General features: G+C 44.4%; 1 long non-coding RNA gene across 1 annotated transcript in view; it reads left to right on the forward strand.

Annotated features, from left to right (window-relative positions):
* The window catches only part of LOC147018642 (uncharacterized), a 56,743-nt gene extending 42,062 nt beyond the window's left edge, over positions 1-14,681 (forward strand). The window contains exon 3 of the long non-coding RNA XR_015062474.1: positions 14,076-14,681. This is a non-coding gene — a long non-coding RNA (uncharacterized LOC147018642). The remainder of the gene's footprint in view (positions 1-14,075) is intronic.
* The last annotated feature ends 677 nt before the right edge of the window (positions 14,682-15,358 follow it).

Genomic DNA, 15,358 nt, shown 5'->3' on the forward strand with positions numbered 1-15,358 from the left:
TATATCTTTGTGAAGTAGCTCATCATCAATTTGAAAAAAACTTGCCAATAATATGTCCTTATGGGTCAATTTCCCCAGAATTGGTTATTTCATTATGACTTGCAAGACCTGTTCTCACCAGGAGAGGTGTGATGCCATGCATATCGTAATCGGGAGAATTGGTGTCCTTCCCCCACCCTAAACTACAGGACAATGGATTTTTTTTTTAAACCGCCTCAAAACTTGCTGGGTGCACCAAATGTACAGCCATCAGTTTTAAATTTATTCTGTCCTGTGGTTCAGTCGTGCGTATAAGTCAAACAAACAAACAAACACACAATACAAGCAAATAGATCATATATTCTTTAACTATATATTCTTTAACTGGAGAAAGCTCTCATCACGATCGGCGAACTGATCGGTTGTGAGAACGTTCGGGCGGCGTCTCGAATGTTCCACAAGATCGTTGTTTTCGTCTCGAATGTTCCACAAGATCGTTGTTTTTGTCTCGAATGTTCCACAAGATCGTTGTTTTCGTCTCGAATGTTCACCTCTCACACGTTGTTGAGCAGAATGGACTCGTTCTGGGTGATGACCGGTATGTTCCCGTTTCATCGTGGGACACTCTGGCATCAAAGATTTTGTTGTCCAACGTTTTACCGACGCTGTCTGAGGAAGAAATTCTTCAAAACTCGGTCAGTCGGTCCTGTGGTGTCGAGAATTATTAAATCTTCCGTGTGCACCGTGGATGGAAAGGTTAAACACATCGAAACGTTTAGACGGGTTTGCTATGTTGTTTTAAAAGAGGGTGTGACGTAGTTGAATGTCTCTCGTGTTTAAAATAGCAAAAAGTGAGCATCGGGTTTTGGCGGCAACAGAGAGGCGAAATGCGATGAGTGCGGAGCGTCCGGCCACACAAGGCAATATTGTCCTCATGTGAGGAAAACATGCTCAGGAAACCAGAGCAGGAACTCCTGTGAACGTCACACAGAACGTTGAAAACGAGTCACGTGTGGATCAGGAGTCTGCTGGAACGCCAGGGTACAGTAAAGAAGGGTGCTGATGAAGTTCATAGGCACAGTATAAGCAATGAGATAAGTATGGCGGTTAATTGTGTCAACGATGAGTCAGCCCATGTACTTGTGGGTTGTGTAAACGACACAGAAGAGGAGTCACAGCCTGCAGAGGGAATGATTGAGGACATAGGTTTACAAAAGCCTTTGTAAAGGTCCTTTTTAAATCCTGAAAAGGAGGATAAGGGCAGCAAGGTGTTAGTGGTACAAGCGGAAAATAGTCCCAATGATGTTAGTCGTGAGCAAAGTGACGAGAGTAGGGCTGAGATCATGCCACCTGCTCACGATGAAAACAAAGAGATTTCTGAAAGCGGAGATCAAACCTGCAAAGGTAAATTAATCACTGATGGTGATATTAATGGCGACGTCTCCACCCTCCTGCTTGAGGAGAATGAGGATGAGGAGGCTAAAGTAGACGATGATCGAGTAGGTAGCACAGCAACAAAGCTAGCTGCTGGAGCACAATTAACTGACCACGATGAACCAGATGTAATGGCTGATGACCTTCCTATTCCTTTGCGAGAAGCTTTGAGTGCATCTCAAGAGGAAGATGAGCACTCTGAAGTGGTTAAAGAAAATATTGTTAGGTTTCCAAAAGAAACCTTTAGACAACGCAACGTGCGAATCAAAGATAATTTCCCCAATATTCTGGCCTTTATTTCAGCTGCGAAGCCTTTGCTGCAAGGGAAGGACCTTAAGGAACCCGAATTTGAGCGCTTAAGGAAAGCTGTTACAAAGGCAAACAAGGAACTAAATGAGGAAAGTGACTTCATTCCAAAAAATAATCAATAATGAAATTGAACATTGTATCTCTGAATATAAATGAAGGTCGTTCCACTTTACGGAAAATACAAACCCTTGAAGCAATCAAGAAAGCAAAAGCTGACATTATTTTATTACAAGAAACCCATGCTATGAACACTCGGGTAGCTGATTGGGTGAAACTATTCAAGGGGCCGCGGTGGTTAAGCGGGTTTCCTACACCTCGAGCCGGCATTGCTGTCTGCCTAAGTCAGAGGTTGTGTGCTCATCAGATTTTCTTCAAATAAATCTATAAATAGCATTTGATATCAGTGGAGTTTCTTTTACAACACTCAAAAGATTGTTGTCCTAAAAGTATATGCACCAAGTGATCCCATGGAGAGGAAAATCTTCTTTTCCACATTACGGGACGAAGTAAAAACTTTGGATGCAACTGCTTTTATTTGTATTGCGGGAGATTTTAACTGTACAATTTGTCCTTCAATTGATAGGAATGGCCATGAACCGCATGTTGCCTCCACAAAGTGTTGGAAGACACCATTAAACATTGCCAGTTTAAGGATGTGCGGAGGTCACAACATCCACTTTTGCACTGTTACACATGGTGCAGATGTAATGATGGCATTATGTCAATGGCAAGACTTGACAGGTTTTTCGTAAATAAGCTCATGTTAAATGTTGTGTCTTCGACTCAAATTGTGCCGACTGGGTTTCCTGACCACAGCCGAATCTCAATGTCTTTCAAATTACCCTTTCCACCCTGTGGCAGTGTTTATTGGTCTCTCAATACAAGTCTCTTAAAAGAGAAGGGTTTCAATGATGCCTTTCGAGTCGTGTGGGAGAAAATTCGTTCTTCTCGATCTGATTTTGATCGTTTCCTGTTGTGGTGGGATATTGCAAAAAAAACCCAAAAAACCTTTATGCCAACAATACAGTTTATACAGCACCAAAAGGCAGTCAATATCAATTGACCGATTAAAACGGGAAATAGTATTCCGAGAACAGAACAACAATGAGGATGGGTAAGACACGTGTGACCAATTGATATGGTCTAAGAAAGCATTGCTGGAGGAGATGGTACGGCAACAAGCAATAGGTACCTTGGTAAGAATGTAAATGAGCTATTTAACATTGGAGATGCCAAACAAGGATTTCTTTAATTCTTTAATTCATTGGAGATGCCAAACAATTTAAATTAGAGACCTCTCTTAAAATGTCACAACAAATTCACAGTTTACTCACTCCCAATGGGTCCCTGGTAACCTCTCAGCAAGCGATCAGGCGTACACTGAGGGATTTCTATTCTAACATGTATTCTCCTCAGAGCGTGGACATTGAGGTAATGCAATAATTAATTGCTGGGCTCCCGAATGTCAAGGAGGATGAGTAACGCGTGCTTGACTCTCCAATTTCGGCAGATGAACTTGAAGCAGCTGTGAGGAGCCTGAAAGATGGAAAAGCCTCTGGAATATATGGCTTGCCAGGGGAATTCTATAATAGTCCGAGTGTTGGCAAGAAAAGCGTGCATTAGGGTCCGCACAATGTTTTTCTGCATTTTTATGATAATCAGACGATCTGAATGAATATTCTGATTGATGCCACTCTGGCACCCTTGCGCATTTTTGTGGAAACTCATTAATATGCAAATTAGCGGTGGCCATTGTTGAAATTACTATTTTTCTTAATATCTCCAAAAGTAAGCATCCAGAGAGCCAGGTTGAGGTGTCTACACCCATGTTTTTAGGGTCACTGGTCATGATAAACCCACTTAAAATTGAATAAAATTTAAATTTAGCTCATTAATATGCAAATTGGCAGTCTATTATCAAAATAATAATTTTTCTTCCTATATCCAGAAGTAAGCATCCAAACAGTCTGGTTGAGGTGTCCAAACCCATGTTTTTAGGGTCACTGGTCATGATAAACCCACTTACAATTTAATAACATTTAAATTTAGCTCATTAATATGCAAATTAGCAGTTGCCATTATTGAAAATGTAGATAAATAGATATATAGATCGAAAAAAAACAAAAAACACTTCAGTCTTTGTGAATATAGATCACTTTATTATTCATACAGATTCAACAATTCGACAGTATGCAATGAAAGCAGCTAACAACATGAACAAAAGAAGACATTCCTGTGTAAATCAAATGTTCATGTATATAACAGGTTTGTAAACCTTATGAAGGTTTGTAAACCTTGTAAATCTTCCGTGTGCACCGTGGATGGAAAGGTTAAACACATTAACCTTTCATTAGGGTCCGCACAATGTTTTTCTCCTCACCTCTCTCCTCACCTCACACTCTGGAGTGGAGTCTGGAGTCTGCAGTTCGGAGTTGGGAGCCTGGAGTCCAGCCAAGCCTGCAATGCCGTGCAGAATTGTGGGTCGGTGGAGGAAGCCAGAGAGAAGTCGCCAGCCAGCAACATAACGGTCCGAGCGACGCCGAGGAGTGAGCGGGCTCTTAAGAGAGCATCAACTCTAAAAGAGCAAGGCCCGTTCGCTCCTCTGAGGAGTCGTTGACAGGCCGCATGGCAAGGCCTGGACCAACCGAGCTGCCAATACACCAGCTGAGGTGTCCAAACCCATGTTTTTAGGGTCACTGGTCATGATAAACCCACTTACAATTTAATAACATTTAAATTTAGCTCATTAATATGCAAATTAGCAGTTGCCATTATTGAAAATGTAGATAAATAGATATATAGATCGAAAAAAAACAAAAAACACTTCAGTCTTTGTGAATATAGATCACTTTATTATTCATACAGATTCAACAATTCGACAGTATGCAATGAAAGCAGCTAACAACATGAACAAAAGAAGACATTCCTGTGTAAATCAAATGTTCATGTATATAACAGGTTTGTAAACCTTATGAAGGCTACTTCAGTGCTTCGTGTCTCATTCAGTGTCAGAGTCCTCATCAAGGGTAAATGCAGCATCTGTCTTGGTGCGCTCATTCCTGCAGCCAGTATCTGCAGCCACGTACAGAAAACTGTGCATGGTAACCTGGCTGCTGTGCAGCAGCATTGAGCTGTGTAGCATTGCTTGTCGGAGGAACATCCACATCGTATTAGCTCCAAGATCTCTGGTGGTGCAAGAGCGACATTGGGCGGCAACATAATTGGAAGTAATGATCTTGATGCCTCATCATGTTTCCATCCGTACTGAGTGTACAACTGTCGTACGTTTCCATCACACGATAGTTGAACAACTGCTCGATGAGGCTTTTACGACTGACTAGAACACCGAGTGCTATTTGGAGTGTAGTTGGTCGATTGGTGATCATATTCATTATGATGTTTCCTATCAGGGCTCCTGGAAGTGTGCAGTCCAGTTTCGCTGATATTTTTGAGAGTAGCAATTGAAGGGTTGAACTCACTGCTTCATTAGCAATATCTATATTAATTCTCGTCTGATAGGAACTGGGGTCGGATGACAATTGCTTAGATTCCTGTGCAACCTTCTTGGAAATTCGTTCTATGGAAACATCAATGGCGTCATCTTAATCTGATGCTACTAAGTTGATCGCAGTAGATGCTCTGCTGCGAAACAAGATTAAACTAGCGACACCTTCACCAGACAGAAGCAGAAGCTCAATGTCAAGTATATCCAACAATTTGGATAACAGGGTTCGTCGAGAGTATAGCTTTCCTCCACGACCCTTGTACATATTGTAGACTTCTTCTGAATTCCAGATGCGCAACATGTCCTTTTTCATCGATAGGATGGTATAACTGACAGCTGGCTCAATGTCCTGAGTTTCTCTGCCACTGTGTACTGCTGCTGCAACAGAACGGTGTGCTATGAAGGACTTTCTGCAGTCATCGTGATATCTCGCATCAGCAGCATGAAGACCGCTGATTGCGCCCATTAATCGTATCTTGACCTGGTGTCCTTCTTCATCCTGGCGGGAATCGATAACATCTAGAATAGTTTGTTTGAAAGTTGTCCGATCAACCCGATCTGCAGTCCTACAAAGGAGAACTCACCGCCAACGATTAGGATTCTTCTTATCAAAGTCCATGATGCACTTTTCTCCACAAAAAATGCAATGTTCTTCAAAGTCAAATACTGTCGTCTTTGAATGGCGGCTTCTTTTGCTTGTTGAAGCATCTTCCAAACAGACATTACTCATTCGTTTCAAGTGTCTTTCTATGTGAGCGTGATGTGTATGTTGACACACAGTCTCTATGGCATTTGAGCTCGATAGATGCCTCTGCCTGTAATCTCTGTTCAAGCTCTTCATGTATACCATCTTGTCTTGCTTTGCTTGACCGGATGATACTTCGCACTCTGTCTGGACCAACTGTTACCAGAGGTTTTCCAGCTTTAGTTGCATCCCAGGGACTGAAGAAACAGTCTCCCATGATGATGGAGCCTCAACCTGTAACAATAGAGGTAATTATAAACATCAGTAAACATTTTATTTGTTCGTATTTAAAAAAAATTCTCAGGAAACAGGTTCCACCCTTTGTACTTTTAAAAATAAATAAAATACACAGTTGCTTTTAGACAGATCATGTTCAATAGTAATAAAAAAACTTGCTTGCAAATAATATCGATCATTCTACTGTATCGGAAGACATTACTCTTACTTAAAACTCAGTTCTCCATGTTTCTTTCATAACATTACAAGCCTCAACTTACTTGATCAGAAATAGTTCATGCTGTTGATCTTCTGAGGTCAGCCATTTCTTCACAACTGTACTGGGGATAAACGGCTCTGCGCAAGTTATTTTCAAACAGTTTTATTGTTGCATAACTGTACTGCAAAAACGCCGATCAGCGGGAACAAATTCAGGGGGTAGGGTTATGCTAATTTGCATATTAATGAGCTAAATTTCAATGTTATCAAATTGTAAGTGGGTTTATCATGACCAGTCACCCTAAAAACATGGGTTTGGACACCTCAACCAGGCTGTTTGAATGCTTACTTCTGGATATATTATGAAAAATTGTTATTTTGATAATGGCGACTGCTAATTTGCATATTAATGAGCTAAATTTAAATGTGATTAAATTTTAAGTGGGTTTATCATGACCAGTGACCCTAAAAACATGGGTGTAGACACCTCAACCAGGCTATTTGGATGCTTACTTTTGGAGATATGAAGAAAAATAGTAATTTCGACAATGGCCACCGCTAATTTGCATATTAATGAGCTAAATTTAAATGTTATTAAATTTTAAGTGGGTTTATCATGACCAGTGATCCTACAAACATGGGTGCAGACACCTCAACCAGGCTATTATTTTGGATGCTTACTTTTGGAGATATGAAGAAAAATAGTAATTTCGACAATGGCCACCGCTAATTTGCATATTCATGGAGATACATTGCAATGCTTATAAACGCCCGTAGACAACAGCGTTCGTCGCTTTATTTCATTTCCACATATGGTATAACCTCGAGAATCTCTTAAAGCGAGTCGAATTTCAAAATTTCAACTTCTTAATTGACCTCAGCAGCAGTTCTGACTGCTAAAAGAAAGTGTTCTTTTGTCCAACTCGGCCATTGTTTGACATTACTGGCATCTCTGAGTGTTTGTGGGTTTACTTAGTTTCCACACATGTGATAACCTCAAGAACCTCTTAACCTGAGCCAAGTTTCACAATTTAAACTGTGGAATTGACCTTAGCAGCAGTTCTGACTTCGAGAAAATGTTGTTCATGTGTACAATTCATACATTTTTTGATACTCCGATCATCTTGACGGTGTTTCGTTTGTCCAAGCCAACCGTTTCTTTTGTTTGTGTGCTTAATAGTGGTAGGTGGAATCATTTCCAAAGTACTCTATTCCAACCATGTAATCAAAAGGAATCGAGTAGTGAACAGGAATTGATGTCGATTCTGAGCAATTCCATTCCATTCCATTGGGACCACATTCGTACAGAGCGTCAGTGCAACCAAAGAAGTCTCCTCAGCTATTTGGGCACAATCCTGGACAGGTCGCCACCCCAATGCAGGATGCTTGAATGGCTCAATCATCCCAGCAAGGTCGAACTGATCGTGCTGATTCAGAAGGATGAAAGCAATTCCGACTTCATAGAAATGTGTTTTGGGGGGGGGGGGCAGAATTATTTTTCACCCCTGTTAGGCATGTTCTGGTTACACATGGCCTGGTAATGTATTAATTGAAAAGGAACATGCCCCTGGGGTGTCCCTTTTGCAATATAGCCAAAGGCATGTTCCTCTTAATTGAAAAGCAAGGCATTTAGAGTTGGCCGGTAAAGTGTGCTGGTTGCAATGCTGATGGATGAGTAGGTAATACAGTGACTGAAAAGGTTTGACAACATGTCGCTTAAAAGGTCCAGAAGTGCAGTTTTGGAATGATTTTGGGAAGGTTAAAGAAGACAGTCCAAGAGTTGCAAGTTCCGTTGTTCAATAGACCTTGCTAATCACTGTAATCCACCCAATTTTCTGAAAGACTTGAAAACCAAACACCAGAGAGAGTACCTATTCTTGATGGTTGAGAACGCAGATTCAAAGAAAATAAAGTCGACAACAAGTTCGCGAAAAGAATCGACGATTGAAAGCACTTTCAACACGGTGACAACCCTGGATGCTGTCGTCCCTTCCCCTCCCATCACGCCATCTTCGTTTCCCCTCCCTTCAAGCCGTCTTACCTTCCCCACCCCTCATGCAGTCTTCCCTTCCCCTCCCCTCACGCCGTCTTACCTTCCCCTCCCCCTCACGCCGTCTTCCCTCCCACTCCCAACACGCCGTCTTCCCTCCCCCCCCTCACACCGTCTTCCCTACCCCTCCCCTCACGCCATCTTCGCTTATGCTCCCCCACGCCGTCTTCCATAATCCTCGCCTCACACCGTCTTCCCAAACCCTCCCCTCACGCTGTCTTCCCTTACCTCCCCTCACGCTGTCTTCCCTTACCTCCCCTCACGCTGTCTTCCCTAACCCTCCCCTCACGCTGTCTTCCCTAACCTTCCCCTCGCGCTGTCTTCCCATCCCCACCCCAAGTGCTGTCTTCCCATACCATCCCCAAGCGCTGTCTTCCCATTCCCTCCCCTCGCGCTACCTTCCCATTCTCTCCCCTCGCGCTGTCTTCCCAATCCCTCCCCTCGCGCTGTCTTCCCATTCTCTCCCCTCGCGCTGTCTTCCCAATCGCTCCCCTCGCGCTGTCTTTCCTTACCCTCCCCTAGCACTGTCTTCCCTTACCCTCCCCTAGCACTGTCTTCCCTTACCCTCCCCTCACGCTGTCTTCCCTTACCCTCACCTCACGCTGTCTTCCCATACCCTCCCCTCACGCTGTCTTCCCTCAGCCTGCCCTCATGCTGCCTTCCCTTACCCTCCCATCTCGCTGCTTTCCCTAACCCTCCCCTCTCGTTGCCTTCCCTTACCCTCACCTCACGCTGTCTTCCCATACCCTCCCCTCACGCTGTCTTCCCTTACCCTCCCCTCACACTGTTTTTCCTTACCCTCCCCTCGCGCTGTCTTGCCTTACCCTTCCCTCGCACTGTCTTGCCTTACCCTCTCCTCGCAGTGTCTTCCCTTATTCACCCCTTGCGCTGTCTTCCCTTACCCTCCCCTCGCACTGTCTTCCCTTCCCCTCGCGCTGCCTTCCCTTACCCTCCCCTCGCGCTGTCTTGCCTTACCCTCTCCTCGCGGTGTCTTCCCTTTTCCACCCCTCGCGCTGTCTTCCCTTTCCCTCCCCTCGTGCTGTCTTCCTTTAACCTCCCCTCGTGCTGTCTTCCCTTACCCTCCCCTCGCGCTGTCTTCCCTTGCTCTCCCCTCGTGCTCTCTTCCCTTACCCTCCCCTTGCCCTCCCCTCACGCTGTCTTCCCTTACCCCCTCCTGCTGTCTTCCCTTACCCTCCCCTCCTGCTGTCTTCCCTTACCCTCCCCTCGCGCTGTCTTCCCTTACCCTCACCTCACGCTGTCTTCCCTTACCCTCCCTCTCGCACTGTCTTCCCTTACCCTCCCTCTCGCGCTGTCTTCCCTTACCCTCCCTCTCGCGCTGTCTTCCCTTACCTTCCCTCTCGCGCTGTCTTCCCTTACCCTCACCTCACGCTGTCTTCCCTTACCCTCCCTCTCGCGCTGTCTTCCCTTACCCTCCCTCTCGCGCTGTCTTCCCTTACCCTCCCTCTCGCGCTGTCTTCCCTTACCCTCCCTCTCGCGCTGTCTTCCCTTACCCTCCCTCTCGCGCTGTCTTCCCTTACCTTCCCTCTCGCGCTGTCTTCCCTTCCCCTCCCCCTCGTGCTGGCTTCCCTTACCCTCCTCCCCCTCACGCTGTCTTCCCTTTCCCACCCCTCACGCTGTCTTCCCTTTCCCTCACCTCGAACTGTCTTCCCTTACCCTCCCCTCGCACTGTCTTCCCTTACCCTCCCCTCACGTTGTCTTCCCTGCCCCGCCCCTCACGCTGTCTTCCCTTCCCCACTCTCATGTTGTCTTCTCTCCCCCCCCGCCCCTGACTAATGCTGTTTTTCCTTACCCTCCCCTCATGCTCTCTTCCATTACCATCCCCTCATGCTGCCTTCCCTTCACTTCCCCTCACGCTGCCTTCCCCTCATCACTGCATTCCCCTCATCACGCTGCCTTCCCTTCCCACAACTCTCCTCTCTCCCCCTCCCCATCCTCACTCTCCCTTCCCTCCTCCACCTGCCTCGATCCCCATCCCCTTCCTCACATCTCTCTCCCTCTTCCTTGCTTCCGCCTGCCTCTCCATCCCCTCACCCCCTTATCTCTCTCACACTTACTCTCTCTCTCTCTCTCTCTCTCTCTCTCTCTCTCTCTCTCTCTCTCTCTCTCTCTCTCTCTCTCTCTCTCTCTCTCTCTCTCTCTCTCTCTCTCTCTCTCTCTCTCTCTCTCTCTCTCTCTCTCTCTCTCTCTCTCTCTCTCTCTCTCCCCATCCTCACTCTCTCTTAGTATTCCCATCAGTGATGTAACAGGTGGTATTTGCGAGTAAATCAATAAATGGGTAGGTGGTGTGAGGAGGTGGGGGCAGATAATGTAGCTGGGCAGTAATGAGGGGGGTTGGAGAAAGGATAAAAGGGTTTGGTTCAACATAGGTTTTAGGAACCCTCATTTTAAGTCCATTGCCATGCATCGGGTTTCCATCTTCATCTAATTTCAGGAAGTTTGTCACTGGTCCAAAGAAAGAATATCAAGACAGATGCAATTCTTCAGGAATTCTAGTTGCTGTAAATTGACTTGCTGATGAAAACGTTTGCATAACACGACCTGTTCTCATTTCAGATGAAATAGTGCAGGCAGGCCAAGGATTAAGGCTTGGTAACCAGAGTCTGTGAAATAATGGTTAGAACGTCCACTTGTCTGCAAGGTCGGCGATTCAACCCGCGGCTGAGGACCACCAAAGACTAAAAATGGTTCCTGCTTTCTTGCTTGAGGGTTAGTGGAAGAGCACCGGTCAGTGCCTTTGGAACTATCTGGGGTTTGTTGTTTCGGTGGGTAGTTTTGGTGGTTCAGTCTACAGTACATATGGTAAAGGGAAAGAGGTATGAGCATATAAGTATGAAATTACATCAATGACATCACATCATTGCACTATTGTATATTAAAAAACCAAACATGGATCTTCAGATAAGTGAATGATGCACATGCACTCACGCGGTTTATATTTTAATACGTTCTTCATGTTAATCTTCCTACCTTGGCGTTGGCAACATTTTGGCTTGAATTTCTTTAGACAATGGCGAACGCGTTTAAAGATGCCTTTCTTCTTTTGCATCACCTGCAGCACAGTACAACAAGGTCACAGAATCATTATGTCATGTCAATACTGTTACATCTGCCTTACTTAGCATGTGCCTGTCACATGACATTTTGGAAAATATCCCACCATTACATTCACGAGATGAGAAGGCTCTGAAAACAGAACGTACCCCTTGCTAATGATGTCACCACAAATGTATTCTCTGCCACGAAAAAAAATAAAACGATCTCGTGATTGTTATTGATGCGATTTATTAATGTGATATCATGGGACTCAGATTAGACCTCTCATGGAGATAAATGCTGAATAATTACGTCATTTCATTGATCTAATCATGTAATGCTGCGTTGTGGTGAATGTTTTCATGTTGGTATCCAACGTTGAAGAAACTATCTCAAGTACTGTTTATGTCTACCTCTGGCAGCAATCACTGCATCGCGGTCCAAGGAGTGTGTTGACAGTACTCTGGGCAGTTTAAAAGCAATTGTGTAGATGGGTCGTGCACATGCATCAGTTCTGAGCGGGAGTCGTCAACATAGGATGTCCATTTTTGGACAAGGACAGAACGGACGTTAACATTGGATGAAGACGAGAAAAACAAGAAGCAGAACCAGAAAGGCCAATCAGTTGAGCACATACCTCCACCAGGCTGAACAGTTTACGTTTTGTATCCCACTGACAGGCTCGATCTGAATCCAGACTGCATTGCCATTGTGTTGTTATAAATCCCAAATATGATTTTTCATAATTCCACATTCCTTTCCACAAACCATCTGTCGCATATTTTCATCACCCACAAACGGATTATTATTTGCACAGCCCCCGAAACTATTTCAAGCCACTTCATGAGTGCCTGTGACAAAGGAATGCACCAAAAATGGATGCTCGCGAGCCGATTCCCTTCACGAGTGCCTCGAGGGCCTGCAAAAGAATGTCGCACCAAGAAACAGCACGAAGGCAGTTCCTTCTCTGGATGAGGGGAGTGGGGTGGGCAAAGTGAAGTGTGGGGTGAGTGAAAGTTCTATAAAAAGACTGTGTATATAAGTCTCTGGGAGATTTACTTATTCTTAGAATCACATGGAGAGAATAAAGAAAATCTCTCTCAATGTGATTCCAAGAATCTTGCGGAGGCAACATTGGTAGAATTCTGTCCAGTTTATGTGGTACCTTTGCTGTTGTCTTCCACGTCTCGTTGGCATAAATTGCAATGGGCACGACAATGGACATGTGGAGTTTTAGCTTGGTGGCAATATTAGTCGTGGTTAATTTCCATACTTTGCAGAGGCGCTAAAAACTGAGGCTGCCTTTCCAATTCTTGTGTAGATGTCAATCTCAGCATTACCTTCCTTGGAGAGTGAGTGTCCAACCGAAATTTGGGAAATGGTCAGCTTCCTCATTGTATAATTGACCAACTGTAACAGGGTGACCTCTGCTATTGTTATGTGATCATGGTCTTGGTCGTTGCCAGCTGAGACGTAAGCCTACTTTGGCACTGCATTTCTCCAAACTGGAGGTCGTATTGCAGCCCAGTAGAATCTTCAGCCAATAGTGCAACCTCATCTGCAAGTCAAGGTCTGTCAAGTGATGTTGCTACCGTGAGATGCTGAAGTTGGCACTTGTCATGGCATTCCTCATTATAAAGTGAACTCGCATCCATTGAAGACAAAGTCTTCGATATCCCCCGCCATAGTAATATCCCCGCCACAAGTAGCAAAACGCACCAGTTCAATTTATTCTTGATGTGTGTGCTAAATTTCATAAAGAAATAGTTAATAGTTTTGCAACTATGCTCTGGAAACAAATGTTAACCTCAATTATTTAATACCCAACTTGTTTCCATGGAAAGTGACAGAATTTTTTGGGGGGAAATCGCTAAATATCAAAAGGCACCAGTTCACCAATTGCTTGATATGTGTACCAAATTTCGTAATTATATATTGAGGAGATTTGTACTTAAGCTCCGGAAACGAAATGTGACAGACAGACGGAGGTACGGATGGACGGAACCCATTTCTTGCGGAGGCAACATTGGTAGAATTCTGTCCAGTTTATGTGGTCCCTTTGCTGTTGTCTTGGCGGGGGATAACCACCAAATGGAATAGGAAAGGGGAGAGTATATATCCTTGGCATACTCCTGTAACAATATCAAATGAGTCTCAAGTCCCAGAGCTGGTCTTGATGCAGCAAATGGAGTTTTGGGACAGAGCTTTAAAGATATCGATATATTGCTGTGGGTTTCCATACTGTCTTGTAATGATCCATAATGACTGTCGGTGGATGTAATCAAAGGCTTTCATGAAGTTGATGGCGAGTGGCTTCTGATATTCCAGGCTCTGTTCAATGATGTTCCTTAATGTGAAAATCTGCTCGGTGCATGATCTACTACTTCGAAAACCAGACTGTTCCTCACGAAGGATTTCCTCTACATCTTCCTTTTGTCTGTTAAGGAGCACTGTGCAAAAATATTTTACCAGATTTCGATAGGAGTGTTATATCTCTCCAATTGTTGCAGTCACGAAGGTTCCCTTTTTTGGTAGCCTAACGATTACCCCTTGTCTCCACTCAGCTGGAACAACTTCCGTTTTCCAGATCTTATTGAACAGGTCTGTGAGCTCTGTGATGACAACATGCTGCTGGAATTTCATAGCTGGACCCGATGCTTCATCTTTGGCGTCCAGGTGTGCTGTCAGGAGACGCATTCAATATGTGCCGCGAGTGACATCACTACCCCCACGAGAAAACACCGGTGCTGCGGCTGTGCAAGGAACAGGAGGGGAACAGAGCACGGGGAAGGGGGGAGTGGTCCCGGTTTCAATCAGGACGTTGGAGCCAGAGTCAACAAGTGTAAGGGGTGCAAGGGGTCCCTCATATCCCCGCCTATTTCTTTCCATCTCAGCTCATCTTCATTGCGAATTATTCATCCCATCATTCTTTGCCAATCACTCACCACTCCCTTCCACATCGGATGCATAATGCCAGCATATGTACTGTGCAGTGTTAAGTCATTGATAAACGAGGGCGGGTCTGTTGGATAAGGTGGAATGTCCATGTGCTGTAATTGTTGTGCACATGTCTTTCCATCGTTTTCTCTGCTTGTAAATACTTGTTTCACGCAACTGGCGATTGTGGTCTCTTAAATACATGCCGTCCTCTTGGAGTTACCCAGAGGTGATGTCCCAAATACCATTGCATTATATATAGTGTTTGGTCCCATCTCTCAATGGGGAAGAATAACTTAAAGAATTAATAATTCTTGTATCCGGATTTGGATCTTCACCACAATCGAATAGATTCGTCTTTGTCACACACCCAATCTGTCCACCAACTTTTATCCAAATCAATTCATAACTTTTTGAGATATCGTACTATATATAGTTTTCGCCCACTAAATCATGAAGAATAATTCAAAAAATTCACTGATCTGAATTCAGATGTTCAGCAAAATTTAATCAATTCATCCTTGTCATACACCCAACCTGTCCACCAAGTTTCGTCTGGATCAGTCCACAACATTTTGAGATATCATGCTCACAAACAAACTGACGGGTGAGAACATAACCTGCATCCACCTTCGGTGACAGAGGAAACCAGTCTGTGGAGCGACGTGGTATGGAGACACATCTTGGTGGGAAAGTTGTCAACCGTTTGGGGAAATGACCAACCAGAATGGCAAGGTCCAGGTGAACGTTTCTACATGGGGTCAGCTATGACAGCACAATGACTCATGGGGAGGAAATTGAAACCAGCAAGTAAAATGGTTGAGTTATGAATGGTTAATGGTGGATAATAAAAATCATGGGTCAGAATTGTGGATGAGAACAGATGGTGGTACACTGCTTGCTTGAAATC

The sequence above is a fragment of the Eptatretus burgeri genome, chromosome 10 (genome assembly GCF_056783735.1).
Source record: "Eptatretus burgeri isolate ZD-2024b chromosome 10, Ebu_testis_v1, whole genome shotgun sequence".
Lineage (NCBI taxonomy): Eukaryota > Metazoa > Chordata > Myxini > Myxiniformes > Myxinidae > Eptatretus > Eptatretus burgeri.